General features: G+C 37.7%; 1 protein-coding gene and 1 non-coding gene across 8 annotated transcripts in view; one reads left to right on the forward strand and one right to left on the reverse strand.

Annotated features, from left to right (window-relative positions):
* The window catches only part of Grm5 (glutamate metabotropic receptor 5), a 506,948-nt gene that overhangs the window by 421,823 nt on the left and 61,983 nt on the right, over positions 1–23,142 (reverse strand). The window lies entirely within an intron of this gene.
* LOC115031660 (small nucleolar RNA SNORA17) lies at positions 5,505–5,637 on the forward strand. The gene has a single exon (XR_003837328.1). It is a non-coding gene; the product is annotated as a small nucleolar RNA SNORA17 (small nucleolar RNA).

Raw genomic sequence — 23,142 nt, forward strand, 5'->3', positions numbered from 1 at the left:
TTAATTGGCATATTGTCTCAAAGTGTGCCAGTGTTGTTGTCAAGAGTCACATGATAGCAGTGTGAGACTCCACATGCCTGCATTATTTAAATTTAATCTTCATCATTGTAGTTTAACATCAAGACACCAACTCTACATGATAAATAAGAAATTTGGCATGACAACTTATAAAATATAGAATAATTTAGCCAACTGACCAATCATGCAAATAGCTAGAAGAAAGAGTTTTGTGCTAAGAGAGTAATTTAGCCAGGAGAGTAACAGAGAATTAGGCAATATAGTCTTTAAGTGGGTAACACTGAATAAAAATGAAGGTGATTGAATTATACCAGAAAGGAAAACAGCTTTTACTGTTGCTTTGTAGAAACACTAGAATTAATAATGAGCAGCATCCCCACATTCAAGGGGAGGTCCCAAGGCCTGACATCATTACTGAGGATATCGAATGCTCACAAAAAAAAAAAAAGAAAAAAAGATCTACCATGACTGCCCTCTGAAAGAACCAACAAGCAGCTGAAAGAGTCAGATGCAGTTATTTGCACCCAACCAATGGACAGAAGCAGCAGACCCTTGTTGTTGAATTAGGGAAGTCTGAAAGAAGCTGAGGAGAAGGGCAATCCTATAGGAGGACCAGCAGTCTTAAGAAATCTGGACCCCTGAGATCTTTCAAACACTGTACCACCAAACAGAGAGCATACACCAGCTGATATGATGCCCACATACAGATCCTAAGAATAAAAGTGAGCTAAATGGAGGAGACTATCTTTTCCAACTATGAAAGAGTTAGTAAGTGAATTTTTAGGTATTCCTATGATTTGTACTGACAATAGTAATGGTCTTAACAAATTATTTTTAAAATGACAACATCATGACAAACAAGACATCAATACTCTTTAAATGTCAGAAGGCGCCAAGGACACAAATCTACTAAATGCTACATGATACTCAAATGGAATTTTGAAGTAGGAAAAAATGCATTAGTGGAAAATTGTTGATATCAAATAAAGACAGTAAATTAATGATATCAATAACAACACAGCATTAATGTCTCATTCTTGACAAATGTGGCACATTTATAGGAAATGCTAACAGCAGGGAAGTCTGAGTAATGCATATTTAGCTATTCTTATATTTTTGAGACTTCTCTATAAAAACAAAGTTATTCCTAAAATTTTCACTGTTAAATTTCTACTTTAAACTTTTCTTGAGTCAACTACAGGGCATTCTATCTGAGCATTTAAGATACTGTTTGTTCCAACTTCTGATTCTGTTGCCTTATCAACTTTGCACAACTGTTAATACAGGAAACCTTGCAATTTTTCAGATGTGTCTCTCAGGGGCATCTGTAGTCTATATTCCTTTACAAGACTTGCCACTGTGAAGAGAATTGACATCTGTTCAATTGACAAATACATTAGATTTAAACATTTAGAACAGAGAAGGACTTTGTCATAAGCCTTTTCTTGACTATCTCAGCACTGTTGGTAACACCTTTGCTTCTATCAATGTAACTTATATTTAGCATTTTGTTCAGCTGTCAGCAGAGCCTCATGACCATCAGCATAATTTCCTCTCCCAGGAAACCTGAGGAAGCATTTAAGGAGGAAACAAGATATTTCAACAATCCTGCATTTCTTCATTGTCTTTGACCTACAATCTAATACATGACACTCAACTCTAAGATTCTTACTTCATGGAATTTCTATGGGATCAATTTTTATGGAATCTCTGTATCATAATATATTTAGCTGCAGAAAGATTAAAAACATTCAACTTGTGAAATGATACTTCATGATACATTGAGTAATGAACATCACAATCAATATCATTCAAAAAGCATTACCAACCATGTGAAATATTAGAATACAAGGAACTTGCTTATCCTATGTCAGCACACTAGTATCTATCTTTCAGTGGCACACCCCTCTTCACACACAGATTTCTTTTATCCACTAGTCTCTAGGAAATACTGTTCTATTCACTGCTGCTGGCACTTTTTAAAATGATTACAAGTGGTTTGCTTGTATGTATGCCTATAGACCCTATGCATAGACTTGAGGGCCAGACGAGGGTATCAGATTCTCTGGACAGGAGTTACTAAAGGTTTGGTGCTGCTATATTGAGAGTTGTGAATTCAACACTGTTCTTCTGGAAGAGAAGTCAGGGTTCTTATCTATGAGCCATCTCTCTAGCCCCTGCTTCTACATTCTTAATGTTCTTCAGATGGTGAGATCACACAATAATTTCTTCCTGCTTTTGGGTTATTCACTTAGACAACCCCCTCCAAGTTCCTCTACACTGTTGCAGATTGCAAAATGTCCTTCATTCTTCTGTATGACTAATATTTTGTCACCTAGTGAGCTATGACTTCTGTATGTACGCCTACCTCAATTGACACTTAAACAGTTTACCATGAATACTGTTGTACCACATTCTTTTTTGTAAGACACAAAGAAAATGCTATATTTAAAATTATTAATTATTTAAATTACTGATATTCTTTTCATTTGATAGACATGACAAAGAACCACTAAATGAAACCAAGTGTCCAACATACCACCCAAAATTGTGTTGCTGTATTTCTTTAAAAACTTATTGTTTTCTAGGACTTTGTTAACTGCAGAAATATATGCGTGGTTATATTGAGTGCATCTCATAGAACCAAGGAAGTTTATATTAAAATGGTGTCTCAGAAATACAAGTTTAAGTATTTTGGGCTTAGTTTTGTGTTAATGCGTAGCAATAACAATTAAACAGTTTAATTGAAGGAATAAAAGCATGCATTTGCAAACTGTGGCAGGTTTGTATTAATAGAAATCATGATAGAGAGAGAGAAAGAGAGAGAGAGAGAGAGAGAGAGAGAGAGAGAGAGAGAGAGAGAGAGAGAGAGAGAGAGAGAGAGAGAATCAATGATGTTTAGACAATTGCAATATTCCAGGAATGAAAGAATAGAAAGCCAGGTTTCTTTGACTGGCAGAAGTAGAATGGTAAAGCAAAACACCAAAGACAGATGCAACACGGTGAAAAAAAAGTGAAAAAATATGTGTAGTAACAAGACATGAAAGGAGAGAGGGAAAAAAACCTGAATTGTATGTCTTTTTTGGTGGGGCTGGATAAAGAATATAGCCTTTGATATAAAAAAAATATATGGAAGTAGAGAAAGACAAAAAATACTGGTTTCAATAAAGAGATGGTTGGCTCTATCTTATATATTTAGTTTGTAGTGTAATGTAGAAATGCAATGCTCATGTTTCACAAGTGACTGAATATAAATCAAGGAGATGCTAGAAGGAATGATGAATGGATGGGAGGAATCAATATGGATTCAAATCCCGTTGAGAACAAATGTTGTTGTAAACATCATAAAACAGAGGCTGGATAGATGGTTCATCAGTTAAGAACACTTGATATTCTTGTATGACACCCAACAACTACATGATGCTTACAATATTTCCTAAGTCCAGTTCCAGGGCATCTGACATGCTCTTCTGGTCTCGCCAGCCAGACACATACACACAATCTGCACATACATACATGTGGGCACAAACTCATAAACATAAAATAAATCTTAACACTAAAAATCCAAGAGATGGACATATATTGTGAACAAATACCTGAAATTTAGCAGTCATAATTCTGACTTATTTCTTCAGATAAATAGAAAGTTATGTTAGATAATTGCCCTTTCAAATGACTAGGTATGAGAGTCCTCACTAATACTTTAAAAAAAATCACGAAGCATGAAAAGAAATCAAGACCATAATAATACGACCTTGATAATCATATTAACAAAAAGTTTTAAGATAATAAGACTTCTTAAGCTTCCCTATTTGTTGGTTTTTGTTTTTGTTTTAGAGACAGGGTTTCTCTTTATAGCGTTGACTCTCCTGGAACTACTCTGTAGACCAGGCTGGCCTCGAACTTGGAAATCTGCCTGCTGCTGCCTCCCAAGTGTTGGGATTAAAGGTGTGTGTCACCACTGCCTGGCAAGCTTCCTTTCTAAATCATTATGTCCCACAGGTCATATCATCTCTTGGTTGCTGGAAAGTATTTATAGGTAATACCTGCCATCATTTGACAGTGCCCAAAAGACTTGAAATTTCACACTAATTTGTGACACTGAGATAGCTCTTCTTTCATTGTTGGTTGAAGAAGGTTTAATATGTAGCAACCCTCCACTACTGTCTGGTGAAGAAGGATTCTTCCATCCACTCTGTTTTATCCCTCTCATCAGAGTATTGGTGAGTGTTACCTTGGCTTCTTTTGGTAACAGAATATGATCATGGCATGTGAGCTGAATAAACTCTCCTTCCTGGATGCCTTTTGGCCATGATGTTCATTATAACAATAAAAAGCAAATTTAGACAATTAAAATCTGTCAACTACTTACTTTTTGGATTTTTCTGCGTTCTAGGGAGTAATAATTTGTTGAGTGTACATCCCCCAAACTGTCAGTAGATACCATACAGGCATCTGCAACTGCTACTGTAACTCATCAGTGTGAATAACTCACCTGCCATTATCAAAGGAGACCAGAGGTAAATGTGGGTTTTAACTCCACCTGGCAACAACAAGAAGACATTTATGCCAGTACAGTATTAATGTGGATCAGCCTAAATGAGAATGAAAGCTTCTTCCATAATTACTATTATATTCAAGATTTAATAGCATGTTGCTCAATCAATCACTAAAGAAAAGAACTAGGGTATAGAGAGGTTTAGTCATTAAGTTTCTCGCTGGACAGTCATGAAAACATGAGTGAAGTTCTCAGAACACACTGGAAATGTGAGCATGACAGCATATGCTTGTAACCTTGGAACTGATCAGATCACAGGGATTTACTGATCAGTCAGCCTAGCTTGAAGGGTGAGTTCTAAGTTCAGTGATTTAAAAACTCTCACAAATTAAGGAAAATGATTGGAAGTCACCTTGATGCCAACCTGTGGCCTCTACACTGAAACACATAGTCAAACACAGACACAAATCCACACCAATTCATGCATACAGATGCATATGCTCTAACATACACAAATGCATACCCAAACATATGCATGCACACTCAGGTACAGGGATAAAGAAACAGGAAAAACCATTTCATATGAAAGAATAAACATTAGATGACAATATCAATATAATTATTGTATTAAATTCTCTATATAGACTTTAAGTCTTTTTAAATATATTTCTGTATTGTTCAACTACAAAATTTTTATTGTAAATTTTAGAAATATAAAATTATTTAAATACTTCAGCAATAATTTTATAGAAATTTTGGAGTTAAAATACATAGCCAAAAATTAATAAGAAAAATTTATGGAACAGTCTGTGAATTATATAGTAGAAACCTGGAGACTACCCAGTCTGAACAGAAAAAAAAAATGACTCCATTAAAACAAAATTGAAAGCTACAGGCATCTGTGAGACTAGAACAGAATTTGTAACACTCATCTCATTGCCTTCAAGGAAAAGAGGGTAATATTGAACTCAATAATATATTATCTACCTCTACCCTTAGATGCATTGCAGGTGTGGCTGGTGTGTCATGAGTGCAGTAGTATACTGCAGAGAAGTGAGGGCCTGTGTCTAACGCTCAGTGTTTTAACCTATAAACAACTGAATGATTAGTAGTCTAACATTCCCTGAAAAAAAAAAAAAAAAAAAAAAAAAAAGCAAGTCTGAAATTACCATCATTCTGGCTCCAGAGGGCCAGGACAGGAAGCTTGCCTGAAGCGTCCACCAGTCTGATACCATGGAGGTCTGAATGAGCTCCCAGGACAGGAACCACATTGGAGACTAGAAGAACATCACCTGTGACCTTGGGTACCAGGCTGGAATGAGCCTGAGATAGACCACTTTTGAAAGGTGTCACTCATGTGAGCTTGGGAAAAAGTGAACCTGAGACTATCACCACACAGGTGCCAGGGGCCTGGGACAGGGTGCTAGTCTGAGATAGCCACCAGTCCACTGACACCACACAAGCCTAGTAGTGAGGGGCAGATGATGGCCAAGATGACCTCTGCCAAGTGCCATATGCCATATGCATGAGCAGGGAATAGCACTTCTGAAACCACTCCTGAGAGGATCTCAAACCATCCCATCAGAGATCCAGGTGCCACTGAGGGGAGCAAGTAAGTGGTGGAGAAATGAGAGAGAAAGAGACCCGGAAGGATGAGGGTACAAGAAGAGAGGCAGAACTGGAGACTTGAGGGTAGTGAGGGACTGTGGTGCCACCTGGGACCATGATGGGGATCTGGCCTGTGCTGCCTTTGGAGCCATGCCTGGGACCATGGTCCTGGAGCAGGGTTCTGTTACCACCTAAATTTTGGCTGCTGCGCAGGGACATGTTGATGTCTGAAAACTGCAGAGCTGCCACGACCCCTCACCTGGGCATCGTGGGAGATCTGGCCCTACAGATATGAAAACAGTAGTGCTGATTCACACCCTAGCCAGCTGCATTACTTGAGGAGAGTGTGCCCTGCACATTGCAAGAGCTGCTGGTGAGCTGGCCCTGAGGATAACATGAGAGAACTGATTCTATCACTCCTCTCCTGTTTGGTGGTATGGACACAGGTGAGTCATCATCTTCATTCTCCCTACCTGCACCCCTGCCTTACCACCGGCAGCAACCTGGAGACCTGACACAGTGGTCATGAGAGCAGGAGAAATGGCTCTGCCTCTGCACCACCTGCAGCACTTGGGTGAGTAGCCTACACATAGCAGTGGAGCTGACCCTGGGGGAGTGAAGGACTCAGGATAGCCAGTCCAGAGGGCATGAACATAGGCCTCTCTACTTGTCTGCAGTGAGATGACATGGATGGAGAAGAGACCCCACCTCCCCAATTCCTTCCCACCTAGGGTAGGCAAGAGAGTTGTCCTCAATGACAATATAGCAAGAGAGTTGGTCCTGTCCCTCCTCTGTTGTAGTATTCCAAAGAGTTGGCCCTGCACCTCACCCAGGGCTTTGAACTGACCTATCCGAACATCTACTTCATTGATGCTCAAGTGCATGAAGTGCCGGTCCTATAGATCAAAAAGTACATAGATTTCATGGCACATGGTAACAATGGGATACCTGAGAAGTGTTCCAGTAAGGTTTCAGTGTTGATATCATAACAGAAGCCAGAGTCCTCTTGCCAGGCCAACTAATCATTGAAAAGAACATTTGCAGGCAAAGTTGTGGACAAAAAGATGCAATGTGGAACACACTGTGACACACTCCAGCTTCCACAGCAAGATTTTTTTTCTTTATTGGGTTGTAAGAGTAAAGAGTAGATACAGGTGTGAGGGGAGGGTGATATGAGTAGGACTGAGCTGTATGATATGCAATTCACAAAGAACCAAGAAAAAAAAAGTAAAAAATAAGTAGGTGAAGGGTTGGCCTTTTATGCTTGAAAATCAGCTAATGTAATATAGCTTATTATGTGGTCATATCAATAATGCCAACTCAAAGGAGATTTCCTCAATTGGATAATAGAATCTGCAAAAAAACCAATACAGTGGTTGTAGTTGAGACTGAAAAATTTAATATTCTTCTACTAAATTCTAAACATGATGATTCTGTGCCATCTCCCCATTATATACACCAACATACTAAATATTGTAGGCACCATAACAGGAAGCAACTGTAAACAGAAGGGACACTTATCAGAAATGAAATTCAGTTGTTCCTTTTAGAAACAATAATTGTCTCAAAAGAAAATCTCCTGGATCTGTGACAATGTTTCTAAAAATTCAGTGAATTCATGCATGGAATAGGAGTCTTGAAAAACACGTACACATATCAGATATCTTTTATCAGTGAAGATTTGTGAATAGCAAACAAACAAACAAAAAACCCATGGTGATTAAAATTACTCAGAAATTGAAGAAGTTGAATATAAATCTGACAGCATATAAGTTTTTTTTACATAGACAATATTATCCTAAAATATATGCGAGTAAAAGGTGAAATAATCAGGACATAAAATAACTTTGAAAAACAGCATAAAATCATGTTTTTTTTGGTTTCAGAATTGCTCACTCTTGTCACTGCAATAAATGATGTTTGCTTCTGGCAGGTGTTCAGACATGGACACCAGTGGACCAGAGCCAAGAATCAGAGGGAATTTCTCACATTCTCTTGATTTTTGGCAAATATGCTAAAGCAGTTTAGCGGAAGTAACATTCCTTTCAACAAATGATGCCAGAGAATGTGAGTATCAAAGGGAGGAGTTTAAAAACAACAGCAAACAAAAAGCAAACAAACAAACAAACAAGCAAACAACAACAACAAAACACACACACAAACAGTGGCTTTACACAGAAAATGTAAGATTGATGATATTTCCGCTTAAAACAAGCAACTGTATATAATTACAAAACAAATACAAAAGCATTTTTGTCCTGTAGGGACATCAAGAGTGAAATACATAGAGGAGAAAATTGGTGAGCTTAGCTTTATTAAAAAATTAACAATTGCCCTGTTCAAGACCTTATTGAGAGGATTATAATAAACAAACAAACAAAATCAAGCTACAAGTTAGGAAATATTTTCACCTACACATTCATCAAACTATTAGTTCCTAGAATATATAAAAATTCTGAAAAGTTGGCCGGGCTTGGTGGCGCACGCCTTTAATCCCAGCACTGGGGAGGCAGAGGCAGGCGGATTTCTGAGTTCGAGGCCAGCCTGGTCTACAAAGTGAGTTCCAGGACAGCCAGGGCTATACAGAGAAACCCTGTCTCGAAAAAACAAAAAAACAAAACAAAACAAAAAAATTCTGAAAAGTAAATAGTTGACAAATTCCAGTTGTCCAACTCCAAATTTTCCTTTAATTTCTATAATAAGCAACATGGCCAAAAGGCAAGCAAGATAGTCCTCACTCAGAGCAGGAACCTGGTTAATGGAACTGAAGTAGAGACTTTGAGGAACTGTGGCTTTCTGACTTGCTTTCCATGGCTTGCACTATTTGCATTCATATACAACCCATAAACTCTTGCCCAGGAGTGGCACTACCCATAATGGGATGAACACCTCACCCACATCAATCCTTAGAATTAAATGCCTTCACAGACATTGCCTAGGCAATCTGGTAGAAGCAGTTTTTCAGTTAAAGTTCTTTCTTCAAAGATGATATTAGCTTGTATCAAATTGACAGAACAAAGCAACACCTTGCAAATATACAACTGCTGGTTTTAGTATGAGCAACGTTCTGATGAGAAATTTAAGCAATGGCAATATACTGATACCAAAATTAAACACACACACACACACAGAAAGAGAGAGAGGGGGAGGGGGAGAGAGAGAGAGAGAGAGAGAGAGAGAGAGAGAGAGAGAGAGAGAGAACTTCAAAAGTGTTACTCATCAGGGAATGTAAATTAAAACCACAATGAGATATCACTCCTCTTAAGAAAAGGACTAAGATAAAAACAGGGCATTTCTAAACATTCATAAAGTCAGACAATACTGCTAGGAAGTAAAATAGCCCAGTGTCTCTGGAAAGCAATTTGACCAGTTTCTCTGAAAACCAAATACCAAAGTAAGTTTTCTGTTTTCATACAACCCGGGAGCTGTATTTCTCATATTGATTCTGAAGAGCCAACAGCAGACAAACCCTGCTTGACTGTTTATGTCAGCTTTAATTGTTATAGTCAGAAACTAAAATCAGGTGAGATTTATTCCACCAGTATGAGTTTAATGGGTGGTAAACCCATGGCCACTAATAAAAAGCAGTGAGTGGATGCTAACAACTAAGAAACATCCACAAATTTCCAGAGAGCTTTGGTATGTGAAAGGGCAAATATTCCCCAAATTATATCCTGTATGTTTCTTTTTACATACTATTCTTAAGATGATGAAATTACAGAAATGAAGAACATGCTGGATATATAGTAGGGAAATGAATGTTGCTATTAAAAGTAAGGACTTGAACCTGCTTTGTGGTAACCGGAGTATTTCTCAGCTGTGCTGCTGCCAAGGTTCTGCTCCCTTTGCATAAACTGTTGAATATAACTGGTAAAATGGTAATCATGTGTGAGTTCTCCATGTACAATTATCCTAATATAAATTTTTATTACCAAAAACTGTCTAGAATGCTCTATTTGACATCATCCAAAGGCTTTAACACCAAGTTATTAACAGTAAAATTAAGAAAAATAACATATTTTGACCAATTGTCATAGAAAAGGAACAGAACATTCTGAATCCTTTTTGTTCTTAATATTATCATTTCATAGTATACTCATATGAAAACAAAAGCAGCTGTACTCCTAGGCACTGTGGCTTTTCTTTTCCTTCTGGATTGTTCTTTAAGTAGGGTAATAACACTTCTTAATGGCATGTGGCAAAAAGTGAGTGCTTAAAGCTTACAAATTCCTCTAAACATCTTGGTTTAAATTAATTTCTCTTTCAAATTGAAACGTTTTTGGCTTATACCTTTCCTAACTGTATCCATGTTAAGAAAAATGTAGTTTTAAACCTAAGTAGCAGCTGAGAATTTCAAGCCAATATATTTTTAAACAAAGTCATGCAAGCTGAAAGATTTTATCAAAGTGAGTAGGCTGTTTGCATCAGAGAAAGAGCTGCTGGATATATTTAGCAAACCGGATGTTCATTGAGCTTGCTATTCAAGAACATTAGGTAAAGTACACAGAAAAATCCTATTTTGGGTTCCTGCTTCCTAAAAAATATTCAGAGATGAGAGGCTACTAACATTGATAATTGTTGCTGCTGATTCCTATTGAATCACATACATATTTTGTAATGGATATTCTTGATAACATGTCACTGAAGTTTATTAGTTGCTTTATTCATGCAAACGTCCCACCTGCAGCAAAGGTAGCATTAATTTATATGTATTTCACATCAGTAAAATGTAGCAAAACAATGGAAATGATTACTTAATATATTTATTCATTGCACATTATAGGATCACCTAAGTTTTCACAGACTTCTTTATCTTAAGAGAAATGGAGTAATATAACTCTTTCCTGAACAGCCCAAAGGCTTCACTGCACTCCCAAAGATGCCAGGATGCCACACTGATCCTCTACATTTTAGACCTCCTCACTTCTAGCCACCTCCCACTGCTGTGCTTTGCCAACTCACTGAAGGTCTTTCTAAGTAAGCCTTGGATAGGGGTTAATATTTTTTATTTGATTTAATACACTATACACTACCATATTTTAGGGTTTGTGTACTTTAAATCTTCAACTTTGTCAGAAGAATATAAAATTAAGTTTTCTGATTTTTGTTCACTGCTCCATCCTTGACACTTATCTGAAGACCAGGCCCCAAGTCTAACACATACACACACACACATGCACACATACTAATACACATGCATGCATGCATGTGTACCACTTGGGCTGACAATACTCTCTGCAAGAACTCTAACCCCCATGAGAACTATAACAAATACTCCAATATCAGTCACAAGAATTCTTCTTTTAAGATGGTAGCAAGAGTAGGGCAAATAAGTTCCAAACAATATAGGCTATTACTGTTGCCATTTGTTGCCTCTCAGAGGTTGAAGGTAACCCTTTATTTCTATAGACACCACACACTTAAAACAGTGGACTCGATTATTTGAATTGGATCTAACCTGAAATCTTCTTTCTTCTACTCAACTTCCATGACACCAGAAAATACCTTTCTGACAAGCAAGGGAAGCAAATAAGTATATCCAGCTACAACACCTATGAAGAACAAGATATTCAAGATATTCATAAAGGTATAATAAGTGGTACTCATTTGTTGGTTTACACAACAGCTATATAATTGGACTTTAGGTGCACTTGACAGAAGGGCAATTATGCCAAAATTCCCAAGGATAGTGGGGTCATGGACTTAGATAAGAATTTAGTATTGCTACTTTGTTAAACCAATATAATACCATATTTCATGCTAAACCTAAACTTTATACCAACAGATACATATAGACTCCCAACCTTACTAAAGCAAATTTTACTTACAGAAAATTGAAACCACAGCTAGACACAATATAATGATCAACAAATCATGAGAAACTCTGTCTATGTCTCAGAAAATATTGTAGAAGCAGGGCTAGAATGATTGTAAGATCCAAAATACCAGGAAATCTGCTTGAAACATTCTCTCCTAAAAACGATTGCATAAACAAGACCTGAAAAATGGTAGTACCAACAGAGAAGCTAATGTAGAAGAGAACAAATTTTATAGGGTTCTATAGCTAGCCAACTAATGACTGGTGAGAGAGGGAGAATCTGTCTTACCTGCTCATAATGAGCCAGGTTGTTGGTTATTCAATACAAACTAGTCAGCTTCGAAACCATAGACAGCAAACAAAAAGCAAATGCATATATATATATATATGTATATATATATACATATATATGTGTGTGTGTGTGTGTATGTGTATATATATATATACATATATACATATATACATATACATGTATATTGATTGATTGACATATTGATATATGGGGAGACAGGCTAGAGGGAAAAAAGGGAAGGAAGAAAGTGATGGGATATGTTAATTAAAATCTATTAAACATTTTGTTTAAAAGATATTTTCCAATGAACAGAAAACATGTTTGTTTTGACATTATATTTTGTGTTGCTACAAATTTATCTGAGGCTGGCTACATTATTCAGCTGAAGTGTCAGATGCAGATATTTGCACCCAACCAATGGAAAGAAGCACCTAGTCCCTGTTGTTGAATTAGGGAAGGCTGAAAGAATTTAAGGAGAAGGGTGATCCTATAGGAGGAACAGCAGTCTTAATTAATCTGGATCCCTGAGATCTTTCAAACACTGGACCACCAAACAGACAGCATACACCAGCTGATATGACACCCCCAACACACATACAGTAGATGACTTCCAGGTCTATGTTCATTCAGAGATAATGCACCTAACTCTCAAGAGACTGGAGGCCCCAGGGAGTTTAGAGGTCAGATGGGGTGGAAGGTGGGGTATGGTTGTGAGGAGGTGTGGGATGTGGAACATTTGGAGGGTGGGAGGGGAAGAGTGGGGAATGGAATATGGAGTGTAAAAAATGAATTACAAATAAAAATAAATTAAAAAAAGAAAAAGGGGTTCATTTGGACCCATGTTTTTTTAAGCCTCAAAAGTCCAAGCTTGCATGGCTACATCTGTCAGGCACCTCATTTGGATGGGGTAAAATGGTGAACACAGAGTGAAGCAGCCCCAAAATGTGTGGAGACTAATCATACAAAATTGCATGACATGGCTTCTGAAGGTGGGACCTTCACACCTTTACCTCTGGGTCTCACTTCTGCTTGGTCCCAACACTTCTTAATACCATTACTTTGGAATTTAGCCCATGTATCCTTGACAACTAACCTTATACAAACTATGGCATGTATCTTTCAACAGACAATTGCTCACTATTTATTATGTTCCCAGGATATTCCTAGTACTAGGGAAAAAAAAAAACAATTCATGTTGTACATGACCCTGTCCCTCATGACAATGTGGTCTGAGTGAAGAGTATCAAATTCAGTCAGAACACTACAACGATGTAATAGGAAATGAATGAATTGTAATGGTAGGCTTCTTGAAAACTCTGGGTGATGAAAGCAGATAAGGCAGAATAGCACTGTTAGATACTTTAAAATATATACCCTTAAAGATATAGTAATCTAATACAGAAATGGAATTAGAGAGTTGAAGAGATAAAATCTTAAAAAAAAAAAAAAACAGTTTCACATGTGTTTATTGGGAGAGAGGGGGCAAGGTGGCAGCAGAAAGAAAACGGGGGAAAAGAGAGCTTTAAAAGACTTATTTATTTAAGTATTTTATGTACATGGGTACACTGTTGCAGTCTTCAGACACACCAGAAAAGGGCATCAGATTCCATTACAGATGATTGTGAGCCACCATGTGGTTGCTGGGAATTGAACTCGGGACCTCTGGAAGAGCAGTCAGTGCTCTTAACCACTGAGCCATCTCTCCAGCCCAAAGAGATAAAATCTTAAATGCAGTATGATATATCATGCAATAAGATTAATATATAATAGGGGGATTCTTGGCACGTGGAAACTGTCTAGATGTCAACAAGAACTCAAAAAAAAATTGAAGAACATATTGCACAATTACTACCAAGATTTTACTACTTTAAACGTGATAAATGTGGATAAACTTCAAATGGAAGCAGCTGAGATATTAACTTTGAACTTTTAGTGGCTTAAATATATCAGTCAGTTCAGCCATATGACACAATTTGAAACGATGTATCTACAAGAGTATTTTGGCTATACCTCTATTATACCTAGATTATTACATTTTACAAAATGTGTAGCTAATAATGTAGCTCTGTCTCTCTCTAACAAAATGATGTTGCCACTCAAGTTTAGATATTGCATAGATAAAAAAATTAATATGTGTTATTTCCTTGAATTCATGCAAGTGCATAGTAGGCATTATTGCCTGTAATGTTTAGTCTACTTTGTCGTACTACAATCTCATGATTTCTTAGTAAGTTAATTGTAATATTCATCATCAACCATTTTTTAAATGCTATGTAGCTAGGAAATGATAGATCCAAGAAATCTACTCACCTTTTCTACCCAAAAGTCATGCACAGTGATCTCATAAATAACTCAGTCCCATTACTTGGAACATTCCATGAAGACAAGAAATGTCTATAGAACCCTAATACCAAAGATATTGTATCTGCTCATTCAATATACCCAAGTATGCAGTAATGTATATGTGTTGAAATTAAAAAGAAAACTTCATAGATCTGTTAATAAAAGTTTTTAAAATGTTCGTATATTTCTGAGAAAAAGGAATCAAGCTGATGGTTGAACATAAAGCAGATTTTTTATGATGCCTGAGAGAAGAGCAGATATGAAATAGTCATCTATTCTTTTTGCTCAAGGAATAACATTCTTTTAAGTGTTCATATATACATTTGAAAGAATGTTATTTTTGAGCATTTTTCATCTAGGTAACTTTTCCAGTGTTCCATGTTCCACTAAGCCTTATATTGTGTTTTTTAAGATTTTTGTTAAACGAATAAAATCTATTTTAAAATATACAAATCAGTATTGATATTTCTTATGTCATCAAAATAATGTATAATAGTTAAATGCCTCTTAAATATACATGATGTCTTCTGAAACTAAAAGTAATATGCACTAAACCAGTTTTTAAAATCTGTTAAGAACATTAAACATGATAGAAGTAGAAAAAAAATCTCTTATGAAGTCCTTTCTTAAAGGAAATTGTGATAGGTTCCTGATTAGACAGAAACTGTTCCACTTCCAAGGTAGAATATGCAGTGTAACTGTGGCTTCATAGAATGAATTGGGTAGTGCTCTTTCTGCTTCTATTTTGTGGAATAGTCTGAAGGGTGTTGATACTAAGTCTTTTTTGAAAGTCTGATAGAATTCTGCACTAAACCCATCTAGTCCTGGGCTTTTTTTTTTTTTTTTTTTTTTTTGGTTGGGAGACTTTTAATGACTGCTTCTATTTCTTCAGGTGTTATGGGACTGTTTAGATAGTTTATCTGATCCTGATTTAACTTGGGTATGTGATATCTGTCTAGAAAATTGTCCATTTCATCCAGATTTTCCAGTTTTGTTGAATATAGGTGTTTCTAGTAGGATCTGATGATTATTTTGAATTTCTTCAGTTTCTGTTGTTATAGTTCCCTTTTCATTTCTGATTTTGATAATTTAGATACTGTCTCTGTGCCCTCTCGTTAGTCTGGCTAAGGGTTTATTTATCTTGTTGACTGATCCGAAGAAACAGCTCCTGGTTTTATTGATCCTTTGTATAGTCCTTTTTGTTTCTACTCGGTTGATTTCAGCCCTGAGTTTCATTATTTCCTGCAACTATTCCCCATGGATGTATTAGCTTCTTTTTGTTCTAGAACTTTCAGGTGTGCTGTTAAGCTGGTAGTGTATGATCTCTCTAGTTTCTTTTTGGAGGCACTCAGAGCTATAAGTTTTTCTCCTAGCACTGCTTTCATGTGTGTTCCCATGTTTAGAAAATTATTTTAGTAAGATTTATGGATTTAACTTCTGACATTACTAAAGGACAAAGTCTTACTGTAAACTGTTTAATTTTCCAGCTTTAAAAAAAAAAAAAAAACTCTTCAACCCTCTCTTTCAACAATGATCTTTGCACCTTAGGCAAAAGGAGTTTTTTTGTAGCTATATTTATTGGGGTTAGGATCCACAAATCTATGTTTTGAATGCCTTTGGCTTTTTATAATGGTATTGTCTATTGCAAAGAAAAGTTTCCTTGAAAATGGGTCAGAGCTACAATTATCTGTGGTATAAGTACAAATACTTAAGGCAGAGTTAGGAATTATGTTGGTATAGTAACATGATAGTAGTAGATTCTTATTTAAGATACATAACCTCACTAGCCCTGAAATGTTAGATATTTTTCTGGTACCAGACATGTTTTTCCTCTTATTGAGTATGTCTTACATCCAAGTTGAGTGCTTTTAGATACTGTCAGTGTATCTATGCCACTACTGCAACATTGAAATTATATGCCATGCTGGTCAATGTCATGGTTCATTGGCAACATAGCTGAGTAAGAATATTGTTTGCTCCAATAGTTTTATTTACAGAAGAAGAAGGAGAAGGAAGAGGAGGAGGTGGTGGTGGTGGTGGTGGAGGAGGAGGAGGAGGAAGAAGAAGAGGAGGATGAGGAGAAGGAAGATTATTTGCTTCCCTCTTCTCTTCTGGAATTCCCATGGTACCTTCTAGAACCACAAAAACTATTTCTAAGGAAGGCAGCATGAAGGTCTGTCTCACCTCAGGGTCCTCTGAGTGCTGTGTCTGAAATGCATGCTTTCTTCAGAAGTTGGGTCTTGCCTTCCACCTTTGAAGTGGCTAACCAAGGCCATCAGCAATAACTTGTAACTTTGGGGGATTCTCTATATAAACCTGACCAAACCCTGAAAATGGGGTTTCTTATGCCTGGTGTTGAAGGATTCGTTAGATGATCTTTGCCTCTTGAAGTAAGCACTGTCAAGCCATATTAGATGATTTCATTTCAACTATGCATGTATATCTTACACATACTTATGATATAGATTGTTTTTTAAAAATACCATTCTAAGAATAAAAGAACTACTGGGGGAATCACTATCCCTGACCTCAAGCTGTATTCCAGAGAAATCGTGATGAAAACTGTAAGGTATAGTTACAGAAACTGGCAGGAAGGTTAATGGAATAGAATTGAAGAACCAAAAATGAACCCACACACATATGGTCACTTAATCTTTGACAAAGGATCTAAAATCATCCAGTGGAAAAATGACAGCATTTTCAACAAATGATGCTGATTCAACTGGCAGTCAAATGAAGAAGAATGCAAATTAATCCATTCTTATCTTCTTGTACAAAGCTCAAGTCCAAGTGGATCAAGGAGCTACACATGAAACCAGATACACTGAAATTAATAGAAGAGGAAGTTGGGAAGAGCCTTGAACACATGGGCACAGAGGAAATTTTCCTGAAGAGAACCCCAATGGCTTATGCTCTAAGACCAACAATTGACAAATGGGACCTCATAAACTTGCAAAGCTTCTACAAGGCAAAGGACAATGTCAATTGGACAAAATGGTAACCAACAGATTGGAAAGAGATCTTTACCAATTCTACATCTGATAGAGGGCTAATATCCAATACATATAAAGTATTCGAGAAGTTAGAATCCAAAGAATCAAACAACCCCATTAAAAATGGGGTACAAAGCTAAACAAAGAATTCTCAACTGAAGAATATCAAGTGGAGGAGGAGCACCTGAAAAAATGTTCAACATCCTTAGTCATCACGGAAACACAAATAAAAACAACCCTGAGATTCCATCTCACACCAGTCAGAATGGCTAAGATCAAAAATGCAGGTGACAGCAGATGTTGGTGCGGATGTGGAGAAAGAGGAACACTCCTCCAATGCTGGTGGGATTGCAAGTTGGTCCAACCTCCCTGGAAATCAGTCTGGCTGTTCCTCAGAAAATTGGACATAGTACTACTGGAAGATCCAGGTACACCACTCCTGGGCATATACCCAAAAGATTCCCCAACATATAACAAAGACACATGCTCCACTATGTTCATAGCATCCTTATTTATCATAGCCAGAAGGTGGAAAGAACCCAGATGTCCCTCAACAGAGGAATGGATACAGAAAATGTAGTACATTTACACAATGGAGAACTACTCAGCTATTAAAACACAATGACTTCATGGAATTCTTAACTAAATGGATGGAACTAGAAAATATTATCCTGAATGAGGTAACCCAATTACAAAAGAATACACATGGTATACATTCACTGATAAGTTGATATTAGCCCAAAAGTTCAGAATTCCCAAGATACAATTCATAGACCACATGAAACTCAAGAAGAAGGAAGACGAAAAGGGGGATGCTTCAGTCCTTCTTAGAAGGGGGAACAAAGGTCCCAGGTATTAAACCACCAACTAAATAGTACACATGGAGGGACTCTGGCTCCTGTTGCTTATGTAGCTGAGGATGCCCTTGTGGGATATCAATGAGAGGAGAGGCCCTTTATCTTTTAAAGGTTCTATGACCCACTGTAGGGGAATTCTAGGACAGGAAAGCAGGAATGGGTGGGTTAGTGAGCAGGGGGAGGGGGTATGAGATAGAGGGAGATTTTGGAGGGGAAAATGAGGAGAGGGGATAAAATTTGAAATGTAAATAAAGAAAATATCTAATAAAAATAATAAAAAAATTTAAAAAAAAAAAGAAGAAGAAGGGGGAACAAAATACTCACGGGAGCAAATATGGAGACAACGTGTGGAGCAGAGACTAAAGGAACAGTCATCCAGAGACTGTCCCACCTAAGAATTCATCCCATACACAGTCAACAAATACAGACACTATTGTGGATGTTAAGAAGTACAAACCAACAGGAGGCTAATATAGCTGTCTCCTGAGAGACTCTGCCAGAGCCTGACAAATACAGAGGTGGATGCTTGCAGCCAACCATTGAACTGAGCAAGGGGTCCCCAATGGAGGAGATAAAGAAAGGACAAAAGGAGCTCCCAGGGACTAAACCTCCAACCAAAGGGTACACATGGAAGGATCCATGGCTCCAGCAGCATATGTATCAGAGGATGGCCTTGTAGGGCATCAGTGAGACAAAAGGCCTTTGGTCCTGTGAGGGCTCTGCCCCAATGTAGAGAATTCAAAGGTGGGGAGGAGGGAGTGGGTGGGAAGGTTGTGGAATACCCTCATAGAAGCAGGGAAGGGGAGATGGGAAAGGGGAGTCTCGGGGGGGGGGAACTGTGAAAGGGGATAATATTTGAAATGTAAATTAAATATCCAATAAATAAAATAAAATACATTGTTAGTATGACTCCTACTGACTCTTTCAGACATAGTTACTTTTATCCTTGTCTCTCCTTCTCCTGTACTTATCTTTTCCTGTAATTCGAGTCCCAATTCCCTTCCCCATTTTTTCTCTATAGCACAATAATACAGGTGTGTGTGTGTGTGTGTGTGTGTGTGTGTGTGTGTGTGTGTAGCTCAGAGTTTTTTTAATCTCCTAAGGTAAAATAGATATAATAACTAACCAAGTGAGGCACAGTGGTCCATACCTAAAAAGCCTGCACTTGGTAGATAAAGATAGGAATATTAGGAGGTTCAAGGTAGAAGCATCTCTGGCTACTTAGAAAGAGGAACAAATAAATCACAGGTAGAGGGAGGGAGAAATTAGGAGGGAGAGAGGAGCAGGGGGAAATGAGGGGCAGGATCAAGTGTGGGAGGAGACAGGGGAGAAATATAGAAGGTCAGGAAATTGAAAAACAGAAATATATAGCAGTGGGGGCTGGGCAACTGGGAGTAGCCACTAGTAAGTCAGGGACTCAAGAGGTACCCAGGGCACAGTGGGGACAACATTATCCAAAATACCCATCAAAGGTGATAGAACATGTAGGGACCATATCCAGTGCTTAGCCATGGCCCCTAGGTGAGGGATGGGGCCAACCACTCATCTCAGAAATATTAACCCAAACTTGTTCCTGTCTAAAGGAAATGCAGGGACAAAGAGTGGAACAGAGACTGAAGGAAAGGCCATCCGGAGACTGCTCCACCTAGGGATCCATCCCATCTGCAGACACCAAACCCAGACACTATTGCTGTTGCCAAGAAGGGCTTGCTGACAGGAACCTGGTATAGCTGTCCCATGAGAGGCTCTCCTAGAGCCTGAACAATACAGATGCAGATACACACAGCTGACCATCGGACTGAGCCTGGGAACACCAATGGAAGAGTTGAAGGAAGGACTGAATGAGCTGAAGGGGCTTGCAATCCCTTAGGGAGAACAACATCAACCAGCCAGGACCCCAGAGCTCTCAGGGACTAAACAACAAACCAAAGAATACACATTGAAGGATCTATGGCTCCAGCTGCATATGTAGCAGAGTACTGCCTTACCTGGCATCAATGAGAAGAGAGGCCCTTGATCCTGAGCAGGCTTGATACCCCAGCATAGGGGAATGCTAGGGTGGTGAGTCAGGAGTGGGTAAGTAGGTGGAGGAGTACCCTCATAGAAGAAGGGGACAGGAGGCATGGGATAGGGGTTTGCTGAGGGGAAATCAGGAATGGGGACAACATTTGAAATGTAAATATATAAAATAACCAAGAAAAAAAATATGAGAAACTCAATGAGTTTGTGATTTCAAAATGCAAGCTTTTTCCATTATAATACCATATAAACATGACCCACATAAATTATGTAAATCATTCAAATCTCCCAACAAATCCAGAGCTGTAGAAAGTAAAAAATGGATATAATCCCTGACTCAGAAATCTGGCCTAGAAACATTTTACATATATTTTTCTCCAAATAGTATAAGCTATTTGAGGAAAAAATGCAAATGTCCAAAGATCAGAAAAATGTGAAAGTAGGATGAAAAAAATATAGGATAAGGCTTCTTTGTCTAAGATGCATACAATTATACAGGCCTTAGTATAGCAGAGATTGACTGGAACTTTACGTAAATATACTTCCCTAAAATTATATATGTCCGTCATAATATCATAGCATTTGCAAGACTTGAGATTTTTAATAAGATGATAGATAGATAGATATTGATATGTGAGTCTCTTGTTCTACCGAGTGAGCAAACTGTGAATCACATTTTTTGTTTATGAATTAGTGATATAAAAGACTTCTTTTATATATGATTAAATGGAAACAGACAGACTTCGAGTGACTACTGGGGACCCCATCCAGAGATCATAGTTTGAATACAAAATTCCACACACTGTTCTCTTCAGGGCTTGGTCTCCAGAAAATGGAAATCAGCTGGGTGGTTGTTCAAGCTCTGTGAGGTGGGACCTCTGGATGAAGTAGAGATATGCCTTTGCAAGCTAGATGGGCACTGACTTTTTTCTGTCTCTTGTGCTTTACTTCCTGGTTGACACACGATAAGTAGCTATCTTCTATGATTTCCACCTGCCATCAGATTCTTCAGCCTTCTCATAAGGTCCAAAACAATGGAAAACACACAACAGTGGACTGAGCATATAAAAAAAAATAGATAAAATAAACTCTTACTCCCTGTGAATAGTTTTGTAGCATATTACTAAGTGAAATACAAAAATAAAATAGGTTGTATGGAAAGGAATAAATAGTTGAACATAGCTTTTGTTTGCTATTTCAATTCTCTTTCCTAGTTGTTAACTACATCATGATGCTACATGTAAGCAAAAACTTACAAATACCTCTGTAGCAATGACACATATGTTAAAAAATAGATGAAAGGGGAAATCTGTGTTAAACATAATTTGAGCATTTTATGGGCAAATTAAAAGCATGTGGGCTTTTAAAATAAATTTAGAAGACAAAAATCTCCACAGACTGCTCCACACCAAATGGCATGATTAAAATATATAAACTGGGAAGAAGGATACTTTATAACACAGTTTAAGAGTGCCACAATCATTCTAGTAGTGACTTGTTTGACAGGTTTAGAAACCTGGAAGCAGTCCCGAGGTGGAGTTTCACAGAAACTTAGTCTTCTGGAACTGTGGTATCCCGTAGCACGTATGCTCCAATTTTTTCCTTGCGAATGGATCTGTGTGCTTCCTTTCAGTATTGTTTTGTTATAGGTGCCTCCAAGCAATGACTTGCCAAATACCTAAGCATAATCGAACTTTGCTTCCTGGCCTTCATCAATACCCTAGGTAGTCCTTGAGCTGACCATGGGTTGGAATTCAGTAAGAATGTTGCCTATTCCGTGACATTCAGAATTGCTTTTAGTATTATAAGAGAGATAGTGAAAGAAATCAGGCATTACTATCTACTACATAGAGTTAGAAATCTCAGGGCAAGCTTAGCAACATAAGTTTAGAGTTCTTATTATAGTTACATATGGCAGACTACATTACTTATTAATAGAAAGTCCCCCCCACACACACACACTATCACTTAAAATAAAAGCCAAGTCGCTCCCATATACAGGAATTTACAATAGTTTAAGAAGTAGATCGGCTGTGGTTTTAGAGCAGTGCATTATTCATGAGAAGGTTAGCTAGAGCAGAACTCCCTAATTAGAACCATGACTTGGTCATGAAAGCTCTTGCCCGTGAGTATAAAGACCTTACCCCTGGCTTCTAAGGCTATAACTGACCTTAGATAGACCTGACTTTGTCTCTGTTGTTTTATTGCCCAGTTCCTGCCAGTCTTTGTGTTTGCATTTCCTCTGTTTTGTTTAAGAGTCATTAAGCATCCAATAACCTTACTGTACCTTGCCAGTGTGTCACCTAACTTCTCTATTTTCTTCTGTATAAAAAGTTTGATGCTCAATTTGACAAATTACATTCAGATCCAGCACACTCCCTTGTGTCGCATCTGTTTGTCACCCCATTCTCGCCTACTCTATGCCCATCTGTCCTCGACTCTGATGCCCATGGATTGAGGAGGTGCGACTGAGCCCAGTTCGTGGCAAAAGAGTTGTGCTACTTGCTTCTCAAACTGTTTAGACCAAATATCAGTCAAAAAAACAACTTAAGAATGATTTATTTGGACTTGCGTTTCTGAGGAATATATACTATTATGACAGTAAGACATGAGAGCAACAGCAAGAGCCTTCTGGTTACAGTGCTTCCGCATTTGGAAGGGGAGATTGATAAATGTGATAAATGTTGGTATTTGTA

This window comes from Mus caroli, unplaced genomic scaffold, assembly GCF_978045245.1.
Source record: "Mus caroli unplaced genomic scaffold, Mus_caroli_1 scaffold_8, whole genome shotgun sequence".
NCBI lineage: Eukaryota > Metazoa > Chordata > Mammalia > Rodentia > Muridae > Mus > Mus caroli.